At 45.2% G+C, this 17574-nt stretch overlaps 1 protein-coding gene across 3 annotated transcripts in view; it reads left to right on the forward strand.

Annotated features, from left to right (window-relative positions):
• Positions 1-17574, forward strand: part of KIRREL3 (kirre like nephrin family adhesion molecule 3) — a gene marked incomplete at its 5' end in the record, with an annotated part of 540300 nt that overhangs the window by 306794 nt on the left and 215932 nt on the right. The gene's annotated exons all lie outside the window — the stretch shown is intronic.

The raw sequence follows: 17574 nt of genomic DNA on the forward strand, positions 1-17574 counted from the left end.
CATAGCTAGCATGCTAGCTAGTCAGTAACATTGCTCAAACACGACTGTGTGTCAGGCCATGTGCTGAGAGCATTACTTACCGAATCTTCTGTTATCCTCCCAACACCTCTTCAGGACAGATACCATCGTGCTTCCCATTTTGCAGAGAAGAAACAGAGGTTTCGAGAGGCCTGGTGACTTGCCCAAAGTCACATAGAGACCCTGTCTGCAAAAACCTCTGTATGCCCCAGACCCACGGCTCTGAGTCAGATCCAGAAGTTTTTCCCCGTGTGGACCGCAGCTATTTGGGGGAACTCTCCTGACGTAACATAGTCTGTCATACTTACAAACCATCCAACTATCTCAACATTCCAGTGCTTTAGCATCCCATTTCTGTCTCTCAGATTCAGTTCATGCCCTTGGAAGTAGCTCCAAGAACACTTGTCACACCCTCTGTCCCAGTTTTGGGGTCGGAAAATTTGGGTCACAGTACCCACATGATACAGATCAAAGGGCTTGACTCTGATTCTCATCTCTAAAAATATCTCATGGAAATATACCTGAAATTCTATCATGAGTTCTATTCTCTCTCTCTGTCTCTTTTTTTTATCTTAAACATTAACCGCTCCTGCATTACTTTCTTAAAATACCAATACCCCTGAAGCGTAACATGGTAACTTCATAGCATCTTAGGGTGATTCAGTATGCCAGGTTTCCTATCCTCTCTGAGAAGACTGATGAAGTAAATCACCACTCAGAGTCATCACTCGTTGGTAGGAAAGGACCCGAAAGAGGAGTGGGAGGAAAAAGCAAACACTGATGTTCTCTGTCTCACCAGGAGCTGGGCCAGATGCTTTGTGCCCATCTCAGTTTATTCCTCACAGCAAGCACATTTTACAGATGAGGGCAGTGTGATTCCAAGAGGCTATGATACCTGCCAGTGTCACCCATTGCAAGCTAGAAAGAAGAGAAAGTGACTGTGGGGCTGGAAGAGATGTTTCACAACTACCAGTGCGTGACTGTGTGTCTTGCAGACCCCGCGGGTCTAGTGCCTGGAATTTGCGCACGCCCTCCACGCTGGTTTTGTGCCACCCGCTCTTTCTTCTCTCGGGTTCTGGTGACCTTTTCAGTGGTTAGGGGGAGGAATATTTTATTGCTTTGCATCAACTAATAGATAACAAAGAACTTTAAATCTGGGAACAACTGAAGATTTATTCCAATTTTGACATCTGGTCTCCTGATTCCCAAACTAATATTTTCTCTCTTCCTATGAGATGGTATGATGTTTGAAATCTAATGTGTAAAAGAATTCTGAACAGTCTTTCTATGGCATGATTTCATTTTTTTAAAAGGTACATTTAATTTGCTTGCAATGTGTTTCTTGTCTGTCGGGACCTGGGATGCTGAAAAGCAGAGTCCTCAGGAATACTGATCCAATAGTATTAGCCTTATAGTTGCCTTGAAGCACAAAGGAACAGGAGTGGGATTAACATTAAAAGAAATTCAATTAAAGAAATAGTGACTGAACACCTACTATGTGTGAGGCAGTGCACTAATCCCGGTGACAATTTGCAAAGCTCGAGCATCAACCTCCAGGTTATATCACTGATCGCGTGTGTGTGTGCGTGTGTGCGCACAAGCGTCTCTTTGTGCACACATTCCCTTGGGCACGTGCAGTTCTCCACTTTTCCCATGGTGAACTGAAATAAATAAATCCCCATAAACTGCCCCCCTCATGAGCAACCTTGGAAATAAGTCCTATTTACAAATATTTCATCAGCCCCCTACTTCCAGCCCCATGTTCCCCTGATGACTGTAGGCAATAACATGAATAAAACTCAGAACGATTTCCTTCTACTGGGCATCAATCATCACTTTCCTGGGCAGATAGGTAAATGATTCAGTACCAGGCAACCTGGAGGCATTAGGGAAGGTCTGCAAACTCTACAACTCTGGAGCTTGGACCCTAGATAGCCTAGCTAGGGAGAGAATAAGCTGGATCCAAGCGGGGCACCAGGGGCACCTTTGGATGGCCCTGACGTTTTTTCTCCCATTTTACCACCTAGGAGGGAGCTACAAGTCCCTTCAGTCATTGCTGCAGAAAAACATTTTGACACGAACTCTCATACATCATGACGGAGGTTACCAAAATGCACACATTTGCCTTAGCCGGTTTCATTTACTACCCTTTAAATTATTCCTCAGCCTTGCAAATCTTGCTGTGACAGACAGAGCAGGGGGTGGGGCGGGGGAACGACTAATTGTTCATTTTTCACATAATATATTCCAATCCTGTTAGGTCGTGCTGCTGAAGGTAATACTTCTGGCATTCATTTAGTGAAATTGACATTGATGAATGGTTAATTATACAAATTACATTCTTATTAAATCCCCTAGAATCGGTGCCTTAAAATTTTCTAGCTATGGGCTTCTTACGGTTGATACGCTTTTTTTTGCTCTGAGTAGCTCCTCTGTTGGCTCTGTTGTTAAGACTCATTCTGCATATTTTTCCTCCTCTAAGAAACTTTGAAAAAGCATTAAGAACCCCCTAGTTAAGGCAATTACCGCAGATAAGTTAATCTGCATGGGATGTTTAAAGCCCAGTTCTTGCATATGTTTATTCTGATTTTTTTCCCCTCTCTAGACAGTGTCTGCCCTGGAGGTGGTAGAAAAGAGGGAAAATCTCTGACTCCTGCTGAATAAGGGTCTGAGGGGCTGGGAGGGGAGAGAATCAGCTGCATAGACAACTCCCTCAACTGGCTGCTGGCTATGCATATACCTAATAAAGTAGATGGTGCGCGTTGGGCTGGTGGGAAAGAATCAATAAGTGGTCCCTCGCATTCGAAGTTATCTCTCTGAGATGTGTTACACTGAGAGCAGCCTGCTTCTCGCCCTTTCACTGGGGAATAGAAGGATGAATCGTATCGTTAAGAGAACGTTTCTTTCTGTCACCCGGACTGGTCACAAGACAACTGATAATCTGCTAGGCAACCGTACTGAGTAGGCACTTGGGGGAATTGGGAACAGTCTCAAGGAGTTCACACGTTTTGGGGACATTCTTGTCAAAGGACAAATGCAAACTTGGATTGTTTCCTCCAACCAGAAGAAGCAACAGAAAGAAGTGTTGCTGGGAGGACCAGACCCGGTTTTCAAAAAGCCATCATAATCTTTCTCAGTTTTCAAACGCCATGAAGAAGCTGCTTCCTGCTGTGGACTCACAGATAGGAGGGGGGCTCTGCTGGGCTCCACCGGCTCAGCTGGGGGGCTTCTTACTCCAGGGCTCTCTCTGGGGACATTTCTTCTCCTTGAATCCACGTCACTCTGACCATCCAGTTGGCTGGGGCAGGTTAGGCTCTTTTGCCTAATTTCAACCTGTAAGTAAACGTGGCTTGTGCGGACTGTTCGTGGTAGGTTGGGGCAGGGGGGAGTAGGCTGTGTCAGATCAGCAGTTAGACTGAAGTTCACCTTGTTTCAGTGGGTCATGTGGGCAAACCTCTTGGTTTATTCTGAGTCCTAAGTCAGCCAGACTCTAAGCAACACTCATTCCCAGGCATCAGTGCTCAAGTGAAGCATCTGCAAAGTCACAGAGTATAAGGTTAATAGGAGTAACTCTCTAGAGTCAGAAAGATGGGTTCAAATCCAGACTCTACTCCTTCCTGGCTGTGTGACCTTAATACACTTAAACTCAGTGTCCTTATCTACCAAATGGAGGTAATAAGAGCACCTGCTTCAAAGGGATGTTGAGAAGCTTCCTAACGACGTAAAACACCAAAAGCATGTGCAGCAGCTCAATAAGTGAGAGTCATTTATATTAGATAGGAATGTTTTTTCAGCTGCAAGTAACACGACACCCTTCTGACTGCGGCTTAAACCATAAGGACATATACAGGGAGCTTAACAAAAAGTCCATGACTAGATGGTGTCAGAGGTGATCTGCCAGCTGAGCTGACTGAGAACCCAGTCTCCCTCTATTTTACTATTCTACCATCCAGAGCATGTTACCTCTTTGGGTTTTTTCTTGGAAAAATACTGTATTTTTAAATTTTTTTAAATTGAAGTGTAGTTGATTTACAATGCTGTGTTAATGTGTGCCGTACAGCAAACTGACTCAGTTATACATATATGTACATTCATTTTTTTTAATGTACATTCATTTTTCATTTTCGTTTCCATTATGGTTTATCCCAGACTATTGAATATAGTTCCCTGTGCTCTGCAGTAGGACCTTGTTGTTTGTCCGTTCTCTGTGTAATAGCTTTTAACAAACGTTATTTTTTAGAATAGTTTTGGGCTCACAGGAAAAGTGAGTGAAGGTGCAGATGTTTCACCTATACCCTCTGCGCCCACACACGCACTTGCCCCCCTATTATCAACGTCCACATGTTACCTTTTCATCCTCATTCTCACAAGATGGCTGCCAACGTTTCAAGCATCACAACCACATTCAATGCAGGAGGAAGGAGGAAGGGGCAACACCAGCAAACCTTTATAACCTGCGTTTCCTTTTGCTTCAGAAAGAAAAATATCTTTCCTAGACACCCCTCAGCAGATTTCGTTTTCCATCTCATTAGTCAGAACTTGGCCATCTGCCCATCTCTTTGCTACTAGGTGGGCAAGAGGGCAGGAAGTCAGGAGTGGCTTTTGAGTAGGTCTACCATCAGTATCATCTAATTCAACCTCCCGCCTTCCCGTCCTAGGACGTGAAGCTAAGCCCAGCCATCTTTCTTTCTGCTCTTTAAGGGGTGCATGGCCACCTCCACTGAGACCTTCTCTCTGTGCAGGTTTTGCCACTCTCCTGCTGGAAGGCGTGGGAATGGATAAGACCAGGCAAAGGACCCAGAAGGGTCCTTACTCCTAGAGTCCATTCATTTCTGAAAGGTCACTTCCTTAGAAACAGAACAACTCTACCACCATGACTCGGAGAGAAAAGTGCCTCTGCACTTCTTGTCTTTGATCGGTATGGCCTCAGATCCCATCCCCATCTCTGCTGGAGTCCGCTCATACAACCACGCGTTACGATTTTAATTGTACAGCAAGGAGGGAGATGGGACATGTTAATCAGGTGTGCAAGCTCAGAGAGTGAATGTAATAAATAGACTATTAAGTTAACCAAGTTTTCGGCTTCACTAGTGAAAGCCGCCATCTATCTTGCATGGTTTTCTGCATGCTTCATTACCACATATAACTGTACTGAAAAAATATGCCTTCTCCTTTGTAATGAGATGATAAATTCTCCGCGGCGGGGGTAGCAGAGCCTTGACTCTAAAGGTCCACGAAGCTGGGGCATGGGGAGGGGGTGTCTGTCTGTGTCCCAGGGCCTGACACTGATGCCGGTGACAGGGCAGGGCTTTGGTGGTGACAACAGCCTGATCCAGTCCTGAACATTCCCAGGGCACCAGGGTGCCTGGGGGCTCAGATCCTGCCACTCCCTCCCCCCTCACAGAGAAGCAGTAAAACAGGGAATTTCACCCCAACCCCGGGCAAACATCAAGTTGTTGCTGGAATCAGCCTCACCTTGATCTGGTCCAGCAGGTCCCATGGGCATCATTCTGGGAGCCCCAGAATGCGACTGCTGGTGGACTCTTTGTCTTCTCTCCCTGACCCATCCTGCCTGCAGCACTTAGCAACTCAGTAGATGTCCATCCCGGCTCTACCGCTCACGGTCTCGGGGGCCTTGGCCAATCCACTTAATCTCTCTAACTTTAGCTCTCTCATCTATAAAATGGGGTTAATACAGCTACCTTTCTGGAGAAGTGGAGAAAATTAAATGAGAAAATGGAAAAGCACCCAGCCCTGTGCTTGATGCCAATATCCTTCGTCCAGAGTGAAGATTCAGTTATCAGATAAGATAATGAAATCTCTTTGACAGTTACAGTAAACCACATATTACATGGTTCCATTCCTATGCAATGTTCAGAACAGGGAAATCTAAAGAAACAGAAAGTAGGGTAGTGGTTGCCTAGGGCTGGGGAGAGGGGGCTGAAGCCAAGTCTAAAGGGTTAGGAAGGCTACAGCGAAAGAATGTAGGGCTTCTTTTGGGGGTGATGAACATATTCTAAAACAGACTGAGTTGGTAGTCATATATATTTGTGAATATACTAAAAACCATTGAATTATACACTTTAAATGGGGGAATTGTATGGTATGAGAACTACTTCTCAATGCAACTATTAGAAAAGAACCATTCACTCTAACCAGGACATGGAAGCAACCTAAATGTCCATCAATGGAGGAATGGATAAAGAAGATGTGGTACATATGTACAATGGACTATTACTCAGCCATAAAAAAGAACAAAAGTGGGCCATTTGCAGAGGCGTGGATGGACCTAGAGACTGTCACACAGAGTGTGCAAGCAAATATTCTATATTAATGCATATATGTGGTATTTAGAAAAACGGTATGGATGAACTTATTTGCAAAGCAGAAATAGAGACACAGATGTAGAGAACAAACATATGGATACCAAGGTGGGGGGTGGGGAGGTGAGATGAATTGGGAGATTGGGATTGACATATACACACTACTATGTGTAAAATAGAGAACTAATGAGAACAGAGTGTATAGCACAGGGAACTCTACTCAATGCTCTGTGGTGACCTAAATGGGAAGGAAATCCAAGGAAGAGGGGATACATATATACGTGTGGTTGATTCACTTTGCTGTACAGCAGAAACTAACACAACATTGTAAAGCAACTGTACTCCAATAAAAAAAAAAAAAAACCTCAATACCTTTAGAGTTGGTAATAAAACATATTTGAAGTGCAAAAAAAGAAAGAAAGAAAACATTATAGTAGCAAAAATGGTACCATGTGGTAGCATGTGGCTGCCTACGGGCCTGAGACATATCTCTGGTCCAGGCACACGGAGTCCAGGACCACATCAGATAATCTTGAACTTGAGAACTCAAAGGCCCCTCAGAATATGTATCCCCAGACTATCAGGGGAAGCTCTTTAGAGAACTCTCAGCACCTTTCCCAAACCCCCCAAAACCAACAAACAAGAAAAAATACATGTAGAGTCACTAGTTTGAGAGACTCAGGTCTAAGAGCAGCATGGTGGGAGTCATACTCCAGAGCCAGCCCAGCAGCCCAGGGGGCAGGAGAAGCCCCAGGATGGGCGGGGATTCCCCCATGACTGAAAGAGGATGGAGAGGATGGACGTGACGCAATTCCCTCCAGGATATTAATGGCATTTGCTCGGGCTTCTCACCTCCTGGAACTCCCTGGCTCCGCCTGCCCCTTAGACGCTGTGCCCCGACACTGTGTGTTCCTTTTCCGAGGTGAACTCACCTTTGCCCATGAGATCCACTCTCACCCTGATGCTGAATACACCCCCATCTGTAGCTCCAATCAGGTCTCTCTCCAGAGTTCCACACAGAGACCTAGACCCACACCCCATCTCCAATCCAGTCTGCCCCAAACAACACCTGTCATCCTCTCCCGTTCTCAAGCTTCCTTCTCCTACTGGATTTCTTATTCTAGTTTTATCATCATCCATATATTTCTCAAACCAAAAGCATGGAGTTGTCCTCAACACCTTCCTCTCCTTCTGTCTCTCGGTTAACAAGTTCATTCCATTCTGCCTACAAAATAGCTTCCTCTTCTTTGCTTGGATTACCTCTGTGGCCTCTAAGTAGTTTCCAAGCCTCCAGTCTCTCCTCATTAACCCATTACCCAGACAGCTGCTGAAGTGATCATTTGCCTGCCTTGAATGGCTTCCTGTTGCCTACAGAGTAGAGTTCAGTCCCCCGTGTGTGGCTTACAAAAACCTTTCATGAACTGAGCCTGTGAGTGCATTCTTTCACTCCCCACCTCTGCCATGATGCACTCCCAGTCAGCCAGGAAGCAGCCTCTTTGTTCCTGGGAGTGACAAAGACAGCCGGTGGGCATTGGGATGCCCCCGCAGTACCTGCTGGTGATTGACCCCTTTGTCCCCACCACCTGCAGACCCCCAACTAGAGAAAAACGGTCGAATACTGCTGCCTGCAGGCTTCAATCCCATGACATCCAACTCCTCTCCCAACTCTCCTCCTCCACCCCTAACCCCTACATGAAAGCAGATGTAGGCCAAAGCTAAAAGTTTTTTGTAGTAGCTTCCATCCAAACTTGAGGGCTTTTAACATACAGAATTGAGCCGTAATTAAAAATATGCCGAGTGCATAATCACAGAGCAAAGCAAAGACGGCCCAGCCCGTTAGGTCAGACGTGCTGAGTGCTGTGGAAGAGCAGAAATCCACTTCTAAAGTCATGAACAGTAGCTGGAAAAGTAAAAGGTCAGATCACTGGCTCAGTGGACTTGATTATATGAAACGAGTGTGGAGATAAAGCCCCCAAAGCTGGGATGGTGTGTTTAAGAGATAAATGAAACCGGCAGGAGAGGGGCGATGCTGATGTCATCCCTCAGAGGATCTGAGAGGCCAGCTGGAGTGGGCAGACAGCAAGCCTGGAGGTGAGGGCCTTCCACAGATGCTGAACTTGGGAGTGACCTAGTGGAGCCAGGTGCACCTACCTCCTCTTGACCAGAGGCAGACCCCTTCATGTGTGCACTGGTTGACATCACCTGCACTACTGCAGTCGGCCCCCTACTTTTTTTCGAGTAGAAATAAAACTCACTCCATCTCCTCAAGCCACCCAGTAGTAGAGACAAGAGGGACATGTTTTTATTGCCATCCAGGCTCGGGGGCTGGGGAAGCGTTCAGAGAAAGCAGATCAGCTTCTTAGAATCCATTGATTGTGACCATCTCTGAAATAGAAGTTAAAATTCTTAGCCCCCAAGCAAAGCTCCTGACATCCTTTCCCACTAACCCCTTCAAATACTCTTCCCTTGAAATTTGGAAGAGAAACAAAAAGACTGTTTTCCTTTTGTGGGTCCCCAAGCAGTACATGGGCTTGGGTGACTGCGTGATTTCTTGTGTGAGCTCAGGAAGGAGGGTGGGTACTGGGCCCCAGTAACCTGTGCAGCAGCACTCCCCATAGCCGTGGCCACCTGAGCTTGTTCAAGCCCCTCCCTGGTGCCATTGCTTTGTCCGGACGTCTCACCATGGAATCAGGACTTACAGGCAAGGGTCTGGTGCTTGGTAGGTGCATAAGAGGAACTTGCAAAGGCCGTGAAATTCTGGACAGAGATTACTTAGCATGCTTGTGACATCCCATCCCCTTGAGATAGAGATTGGGGATCAATCTGACAAAAAAAGGTAAAATATAGAGTCTTTGAAGTTCTTTGCAAGCTACAGAATTCCAAAATATTGCTCAGAAAAGAACTGTCCTTCCCTTCTTTCTGTAACATTACAGCAGAGCCAGACCATCCCCAATGCAGACCCTTATAAGCATTGAAGATTAGAGTTTGAAAGGGCCCTTGAAGTCCTCTCATTTGAGCCTCTCCGTTAACGAGTGAGGACGTGGGGACCCAGAAAGGGTTCACCCAAGATCACACAGTTAGTTAAGGGCAGAGCCATGACCAGAAGTAGCTCTATTCCCAGAGAAGCCTCCAAATAGATGAGCCTTACTGGTGTATGCTCTGTTAACCCCCAGCCCTTTCATAGTTAACTCATGGAAAAACCTAAGTGTGGAGGGAGGGAAATACACCCTGGTGTTTAGAGCTTCTTTACATGCTTCTATGAGCAGAGCAAGGATTAATCAATTTCCCAGTGGAGGAAGATCTTACTAACCCCAACCCAGAATTCTTCCTGGATTGGGAGAATATTCCAAAAACTCCTCACCGTTCTGTTTTGGAAATCTCACATAAGACACATATGTGATGAGTAAGGCCCTGGGCTCCCATTTGTTTTTCCCTGCCCAGTCCCTGTGCCAGCCCCGACTGTGGCGATGAGTGAAAACACAGATGAATTTTGGAAACATATTAAGAAGCAATTATAGATTCCTTGCATTTAGATGCTTCCTCCTTCCCCTTGGGTCCCAAGAATTAACACAAATGCCTTAGTCAGGAGAAGCTATGAAAATACTACCCATCTGGATCTAATTTTCAGAGCTGCTGGGCTACAAAGCGACCAGAGCTAAAGGTCTATTCATAAATTTTCCTCTTGGTGTCGCCTGCCTGAGCCCAAACTCTGCTGGCAACCCACCTGTCCTGACCAGATAACGGATGGGACCAGCTCAGATTCTGCACATGCAGCACAGCGCTCTGGCTGACCAAGCTCTCTCTCTGCCCTTCCCAGCCAAATGTGGCCTTGTTTCCTTGAACTTCGTTTGTCTGGGTCATCTGCTTTCCTGTACATCTTTGCGAGTGTGGCTGTCCAAATCAGCTGAATACAAGTACTCATTGTCTGGACTTGCTTCTCCTTTGGCTATTCAAGCCCTTGACTGCATTGCCCCTTCCTGGACCCAGCTGCACACCTGGGGACCATTTCTTTTTTTTCTTTTTTTTTTTTTTTTTAAGATTTTTTGATGTGGACCATTTTTTTAAGTCTTTATTGAATTTGTTACAATATTGCTTCTGTTTTATGTTTTGTTCTTTTGGCCCCGAGGCATGTGGGATCTTAGCTCCCCAACCAGGGATCGAACCTGCACCCCCTGCATTGGAAGGTAAAGTCTTAACCCCTGGACCACCAGGGAAGTCCCATGGGGACCACTTCTATCTTTACTACTTTCCCAGGAGAGCAAGGAGGGCTAGGAGAGGAGGAAACTCAAGCCTGTTTATTATATTACTTTCTGTAATTTGATGAAGAGCAGATTACTAAAAATTGGCTAAAATACAAAGTTTGAGACTTCGAGGTTAACTCAGAGCAATTGGGACACAAAACAATGATTCAAATAGGAATGAGAGAGTTCACTGCCTAACTAGTTAGCTGGTTTGTTAGTTTAGTTAGGTGACAAGTAAGGGAGGAACTCATTGCTATAGATACAAGGAAAGAAATACTCCACCAGTTATCTGGCTAGATAGTAAATTCCCTAGGTACTCTTAGGACTGTTTTTATTATCTTTGTATCCTCCTAGCTATGTGCCTTAAAATTCCCTATGCTTCACCTATTCAACCCTCTCCTCTACCCAAGCCTTTGGTAACTACTTATCTGTTTACTCTTTCCATAGATTTGCCTTTTCCAGTGTCATATAAATGAAATCAAACTGTATGTAGTTTTTGCAGACTGGCTTCTTTCATTCAGCATTATGTATCTAAGATTCATCCATATTATGGACTGATACCTCATTTCTTTTTATCACTGAATCATATTCCATTATATGGATTTACCCAAGTTTGTTTATCTCTTCAACTATTGCTACGAGTTTTTGATGGTTATGAATAAACTTGCTATAAGCATTCACACATTTTTATGCCCACATGTGTTTTCAAATCAGTTGGGTAAATCCTAGAATTACAATTACTTGATCATATGGTAAGCGTATGTTTAGCTTTGTAAGAAACTCCAAAACTGTCCTCCAAAGTACCATTTGCATTTCCACCAGCAATGAATGAGTGTTCCCATGGCTCCAGATCTTTGCATTGTCTTGTCAGCTTTTACGATTTTAACATTCTTATAAGCGTGTAGAAGTATCTCATTGTATTTTTAATTTGCATTTCCCTAATGGCAGATGATATCGAGTATCTTTTCATATACTTACTTGCCATCTGTATATGTTCTTTGGTGAAGTGTCTGTTTGGATCTTTTGCTCAATTTTTAATTGGGCTGTTTGTTTTCTTATTGTGGAGTTTTAAGTGTTCTTTGTATGCTTTGAATACAAGTTCTTTACCTGATATGTGATTTGCAAATATGTTCTCCCAGTCATTGCTGATTCGCTTTCAAAAGATCACTGTTGCCTGCTATGTGGGGCATTTTTAGGGCATTTTAGAGAGACCAGTTGGGTCCACACAAGAGCTGATGGTGGCTTGGACTAGAATGGCAGCAGGTAAGAGAAGTGAAGAGATTCTAGATGCATTCTGGATCGAGCACCCAGAGGACTTTCTGGCGTGTTGAATACGGAGGGAGAAGGAAAGGGAGGAATCAAGACAAACTTTTAGATATGAGGCTTGAGCCACTGGCTGGATGGTGTTACCGTGTACCAGCAAGCCAAAGACTGGAAGAGAAACAGACTGGGGGTTGAGGTGTAGGAGTTACAAGTCTGTTTCGGATATGTTATAGTTTTCAATAAGTATCAGACCTCCAAAAAGAGATTCAAAAAGACAGTGGAATAAACAAAGCTGGAGCTCAGAGGGTAGGTCAGGGCTGGATTTATAATTTCAAAAATTGTCTGTATAATGGTATTTAAAGCCTTGGAATTTCATGCAATTACCCTGGGAGAAAAATTGAAGTGGAGAAGAGGGGAAAGCTCACAGCCAAGCCCTGGTGTCCTCCAACATTTGCTGGCTGGTTGGGTAACCCGACTCATAGGCGGGCTTGAGGGAGTCATGCAGAGTTAGCAAGTATTCAGAGTGTGCCACTGAGACCTGTAGCCTTGTGCCAGAAAAGATGGATTGATTCCAAACCAGGAGTTAAAAGTCTAGCCACCCACAATTAACAAAGACACCCTGAGATACGCATAAGGTATTACGATGATTAACTACAGATAGGAAAAGGTTGAGGAATATGCTAGTGGGTTAAAAATAGATGGGGTTCAAGAGGGGAAAGTTTCCTGGAGGAGGTGGTCTAAGATCTGAAAGCTAAAGAAGAGACAAGTGCCCAAGAAGCAGAAAGACCGTGTAAGCATTTGAAACCACCTTGGGACCCTGGACCTAGAGGCGCCCTTTACTTTCACCTGTTCAGTGCGTCTAGTGACTTCCCAGAGTAACCAAAAATGGGCAGTCCTGCAAAAACAAACAAAAGAAAGATCTACATACCCATGCAGGGGAAGCCAAGCAATAAAGAGCAAGCGAGTTTGGGTGAGACATTTCTCTAGTTAGCTCCGCACTGGGAGTAGGGATGGAAAATCCTAACAGGTGGAGAAAGCTTCAGGACATTGCTGGAAACCCCTTCCTTTGGCAGAACGTTCCTACCCTGTACACACAACCTCAACCATGGGCGAGAAGGGGAGGGCTGACATTTTTGTTAATTCTACAATAACCGAATGCCCACAGGAATAGACTCTCCATTGCACACTCAGGGTTGCGGGGTTTTAAATGGACCTGAAAATTATTAAAACCCCAGGTGAACCACCTGGGGCAGTTAAATTTTTCAAAAACGAATGGCCTGCCCACAGCTCTTTATAGATTTGAGATGGCAAATGGCACGGTATTAGCTGACTCTCAGCCATAATGAAAACCAAGCAGGGGCCCTTCTGTCATCTGGGGGAGTCGGGAAGGAACTAATGAGGAGGGGCAGGAGGAAAGGCCCCCATGCTGCCCGGGGTCCAGTGGACAGGCCTCTTCTTCCTGGAAGAGGCAGGAAGCTCCCCAAGCTTGGGCAGCCCGTCCGACCGTGGGGGAAGGGAGGCAGTCTGGGGAGAGGAAAGTCCAGCGTCTTTCTGTAGCCATTGCTTCTGTATCACGCCTTCAGGAGGTGCTGAGGTTTTTCTGAGACAAGGTTCCCCGTATTTGTCATCACGCGTGAGTGTGACCGAACAGTCCTGTCCTGCACCTTGGAGAAAAGAAGCTTCAGGGTTTCTCTCCAGGATGCAGGGAGTCCAGGATTTTAACTGCGTTGTCCCAAGATCAGGAAACAGCAAACCTTCCCAGACCGGCCAGATCCAGGACCTGAGGTCTTTTGTGAAGTGTTCATAGGGTCACTGCACTCCTGCCCAAAGTGAGCAGGTTTCCCTAAATATCATTGGCCTTGTTTGTTCCTGAAAAGAGTGCCACACGCGCACATGCACGCGCGTACTGACACACACATGCACACTCATGCACTTCTCAGAAATGTTAGTTGTGAACATCCCAAATGAGGTCCCAGGAGGGGTCTCAGAATCCAGGTAGGACAACGGTTCCTCTGGGCAGCTTCACTTGAGATTCTCTCTGGGAGCAGAAGCATGGGCTCACTTGTTTGCCGAATCCATCACAGCAAAGTCGAAGTCATTACAGCCATGGCCCTCCAGGGAAAACAGGCTATGAAGAGGCTGCGTTTCTCTCTGTAGTCTCCCCCAATCTTCCCTCCACCTCACATTTGGAGTTGAAAACTCATCCTTAAAACACTGCTGCCTTCCAGGCAATTCCCTTCTGCAAAAGTCCATTAAACACATCAGCTACACCTATGTGCAAACAGCCCAGCTCTCTCGAAAGCCACATTATTGTTGTTCCAGAAGTACTTCTAGGCAGGCAGTTCTGAACCAAAATATTTGTCACGCAACTTAATATTCAACCTTGTGCATACAGTGCTTCTGAACAGTATTTGCAGGTGGAAATTGTTTGTCTAGAATTCAAGAGAATGGAAATGGACTTTTGCAGTGATTGAATTCATTAGAGGCACATTTTCTGACTGTTTTTTTCATTTCTCATAACTCCCAACTTTCAAAGTTATTTCCTTGAGATGCTTTGTCCTACGACATAGAGTCATTTGGAGCTTTTTTTTCTCTTTGCTGTTGGGTTTTTTTTTTTAAAACGTAGAGTGATGTCTTTCCCTGAAATAAATTGGACAAAAAGATAACAGAGCTATTGACAAATAAAAATGCCTTGTTGAACAGGTTTCCTGGTCACGACAGCATTTCCTAGGATGGACGTCAGGTATCTGAACCTTGTAAGACTGGGGGGGAACCCTGACCCCAAGGCTGTCAGTCAGGACCTCTCCCTCCCCAGGAATCCTTCAACAGTTATTCTCCCATTCCAGACCCAAAGTGCATATACCCACACCAGCACTGTTCATTGATCAGCACATCAGCTCAGTGACTGGCTCCTCAAGAACATGGGCTTTTTTATTCCCCTGATGAAAGACCTCACAGTCGATCCAAATAAAAATGGGAAAAGCAAAAACCCCACCAGAGAGAAAAAGAGAGCTGTATTCAGCTCTAAGCATTAATATCACAGGGCGAGAAAATGAACCGTGTTGGGAGGGAGACCCTGTTGGATAACCAGGCAGCACAAATCACTCATATTGTTTTCCCTGTGCCATGGAAGTGAGAAAAGTGTTTCTTCATTGTTCCTAAGTGAAGGAAATGGGTTATTGTTCAATCAGCTTGGCTGTAACTTTCTTCTCATTAGATTTGTCCCATCTTGGTAAACCCTTGGAAGGCTCAGCAGCCCCAGAAGAGCGCTAAGGGCACTCGGCTGTCTATTCCTCAGGAGCTGGTTATGCAGTGGGTGGATCACACACACACACACTTTCTTTCTTCCCTTCCCTGCTCTCAAGATCTTCCTTGATCACTCATCGCCGCAGGAAGAGGAAGCTGGTACCCAGACAGGAGCTGGAACCCAAGGCTGTCCATTGTAGATAGAGCGAGAAGGAAGATAGCAAGATGACTTGAAATGAATTGCCAGGGAGAATTGGATACCAGGAATCCATGATCTTCCTGATTAGCCAAGATCCCACTGCACTTCTTTATTGTTGATTAAATGTTTCCTCAACTTCTATAAAAAAAAGAAGACAGATGGCTCTGAACCAAGGGTGCAAATCAGCAACTCCTGAGCAGCTCTTTCAAAATAAAAATGCCCAGATCTTCCCAATCCGGGGACTGTGATTCAGTGACAACAAAAACAATAGCATGTACGTGCTCATACTTACATAGCATGAGTAGAAAATTCTAAATTCTTTATATAAATTACTTCATGTAATCCTCAAAACAGCCCTAGGGGACAGGTTCTATTATGGCCCCCATTTTACAAATGGGAAGAAATGGACACACATAGAGTTTAAGAAACCTTCCCAGGGTCACACAGCTGATAAGTGCTGGAGGTATAGACCTCAAACTCATGTAGGAAGTTTCCAGACTCTGTGCTGTTTACCATTAGGGTTTTCTTATATTTCTACTAGAATATCTCCTGAAACGCATACCTGCCTAAGAGCCGCTGTACTAAAACTGATTTTAGATATTCTCATAGTACAATGTTTCCCTCAGAACTTGCAGCCTCAGGTGGCAAAACATACATGTGACACAAAAACAACATCCCACAAACATCACTTGCAGATAGCATGAGCTGTGTTTGGATTTTCTTGTTAATGCACGTCTATTGGTTTGTGAGTACCAATGACTAGGCTCACATCAGAAGGACGTTTACCACAATACAACAAAGTTTTACAAGGAATTACTCTGCTACTTTCCCTGCACGTCATACAGAGGATATATGCTGAGCAAAATATGGTCTTTGCCTACCGTGTGAAGGGGAAAGAGACACACCCCAAATAATCATAATATCATAAATAACATATGGAAGGCCGTGGAAACCTAGAGTATGATCACAGTTAATTCTGCCTGGAGGGGACAGCATGAGGGTCTTCAAGCTGGACACAAGGGATGAGCTTCAATACCTGTGGGTGAATGTTCTACCCAGGACATTCCTGTCAAGAACACAGTGTTCATGGACCAGGAAGCAGTACCCTGTGGCTGCAGCTAAGGATGGAAAGGGATGCAGTTCAGCCAAGTGTCATTGAATCAACCTTTGAGGGACCTGAAACAAGGGAACCAGTTTCCCAGATGCCTTGCAGGGTGTTTGGTCCTGTCCAAAATATCCAAATGTCTGCTAACTAGGTGCTGTGCCGGACATTTGGTCCTGTCCAAAACTTCATAAGATATTTGGTCTATGCCAGAGGGGCCTTGAATTTGGTCCTGTCCAAAATATCTGTGAGCGTATTTGGTCCATGCCAGATGGTTTTGGACAGGACCAAATACCAAGGACCCTTCGGAGTAGACCAAATGTCTCCATGGACATTTTGGACAGGACCAAATATGACCAGATATCTGAGGACGTTTTGGAGTGGACCAAACATCTTATGGACATTTTTGAACAGGACCAAATGGTCCTCCAAATATAAAGGACCTTTTGGCTTGGACCAAATGCCTTATGGACCAAATGTCTCATGGATGTTTTGGGCAGGACCAAATGTCTGCCAACCCCAAGGGAACAACAGTGGGCATCTCCAAGAGCTAATTGGCCTTGGGGCAGAGAAGGGGCACAGTAGAGCTGGTAGAGGTGGAGATACTCTGAGTAGCTCTTATATAGAAACGACCCCAAGAGGGTGAATTCCTTAGTCCCTTTCAGCATCCCCAGCCCCAGCAGAAGACCTGCTGCCTTCCCTCTCTCTGAGGCCGCTGTACTCCTGTCTCATTTAGAGTAGGCGGTGGGGGGAAGAAGAAGCTTTTCTCAATGCTGAAAAGTGAAGTCCAGCCCATGAGGTTTCATGACTTCCCTCTCCACCTCAGCATACTTCCTTTTTTATTCACTTCCTGTCTGTCACGTCGGACAAGTGTAGGTTCTCTGTGATCCTCTTTGTACTTTGCCTACTACGTATAATAGGTGCCGGGGGTGATGATAATAGTGATGGAAAAATGCAAACGGTCCCAGAAAAAGTACACATCCTCCCTCTGACCCTCAGATTGGTCATAGAGGCTGGAAGGTGCATTAGGGATATTTCCACTCAACTTGCTCTAAACGGCTCCAGTATTAATGGAAATTTTAATGAAAAACTAAGCCTTGATTAGGTTGCGATGCAGAATTCCCCCACTAGGCAGAGTCTGGTTAATTTCCCTTGTGCCAGGGGCATGGGTTCACCTAACAC

The sequence above is a fragment of the Leucopleurus acutus genome (assembly GCF_964270905.1).
Source record: "Leucopleurus acutus genome assembly, chromosome: 8".
Classification (NCBI taxonomy): domain Eukaryota; kingdom Metazoa; phylum Chordata; class Mammalia; order Artiodactyla; family Delphinidae; genus Leucopleurus; species Leucopleurus acutus.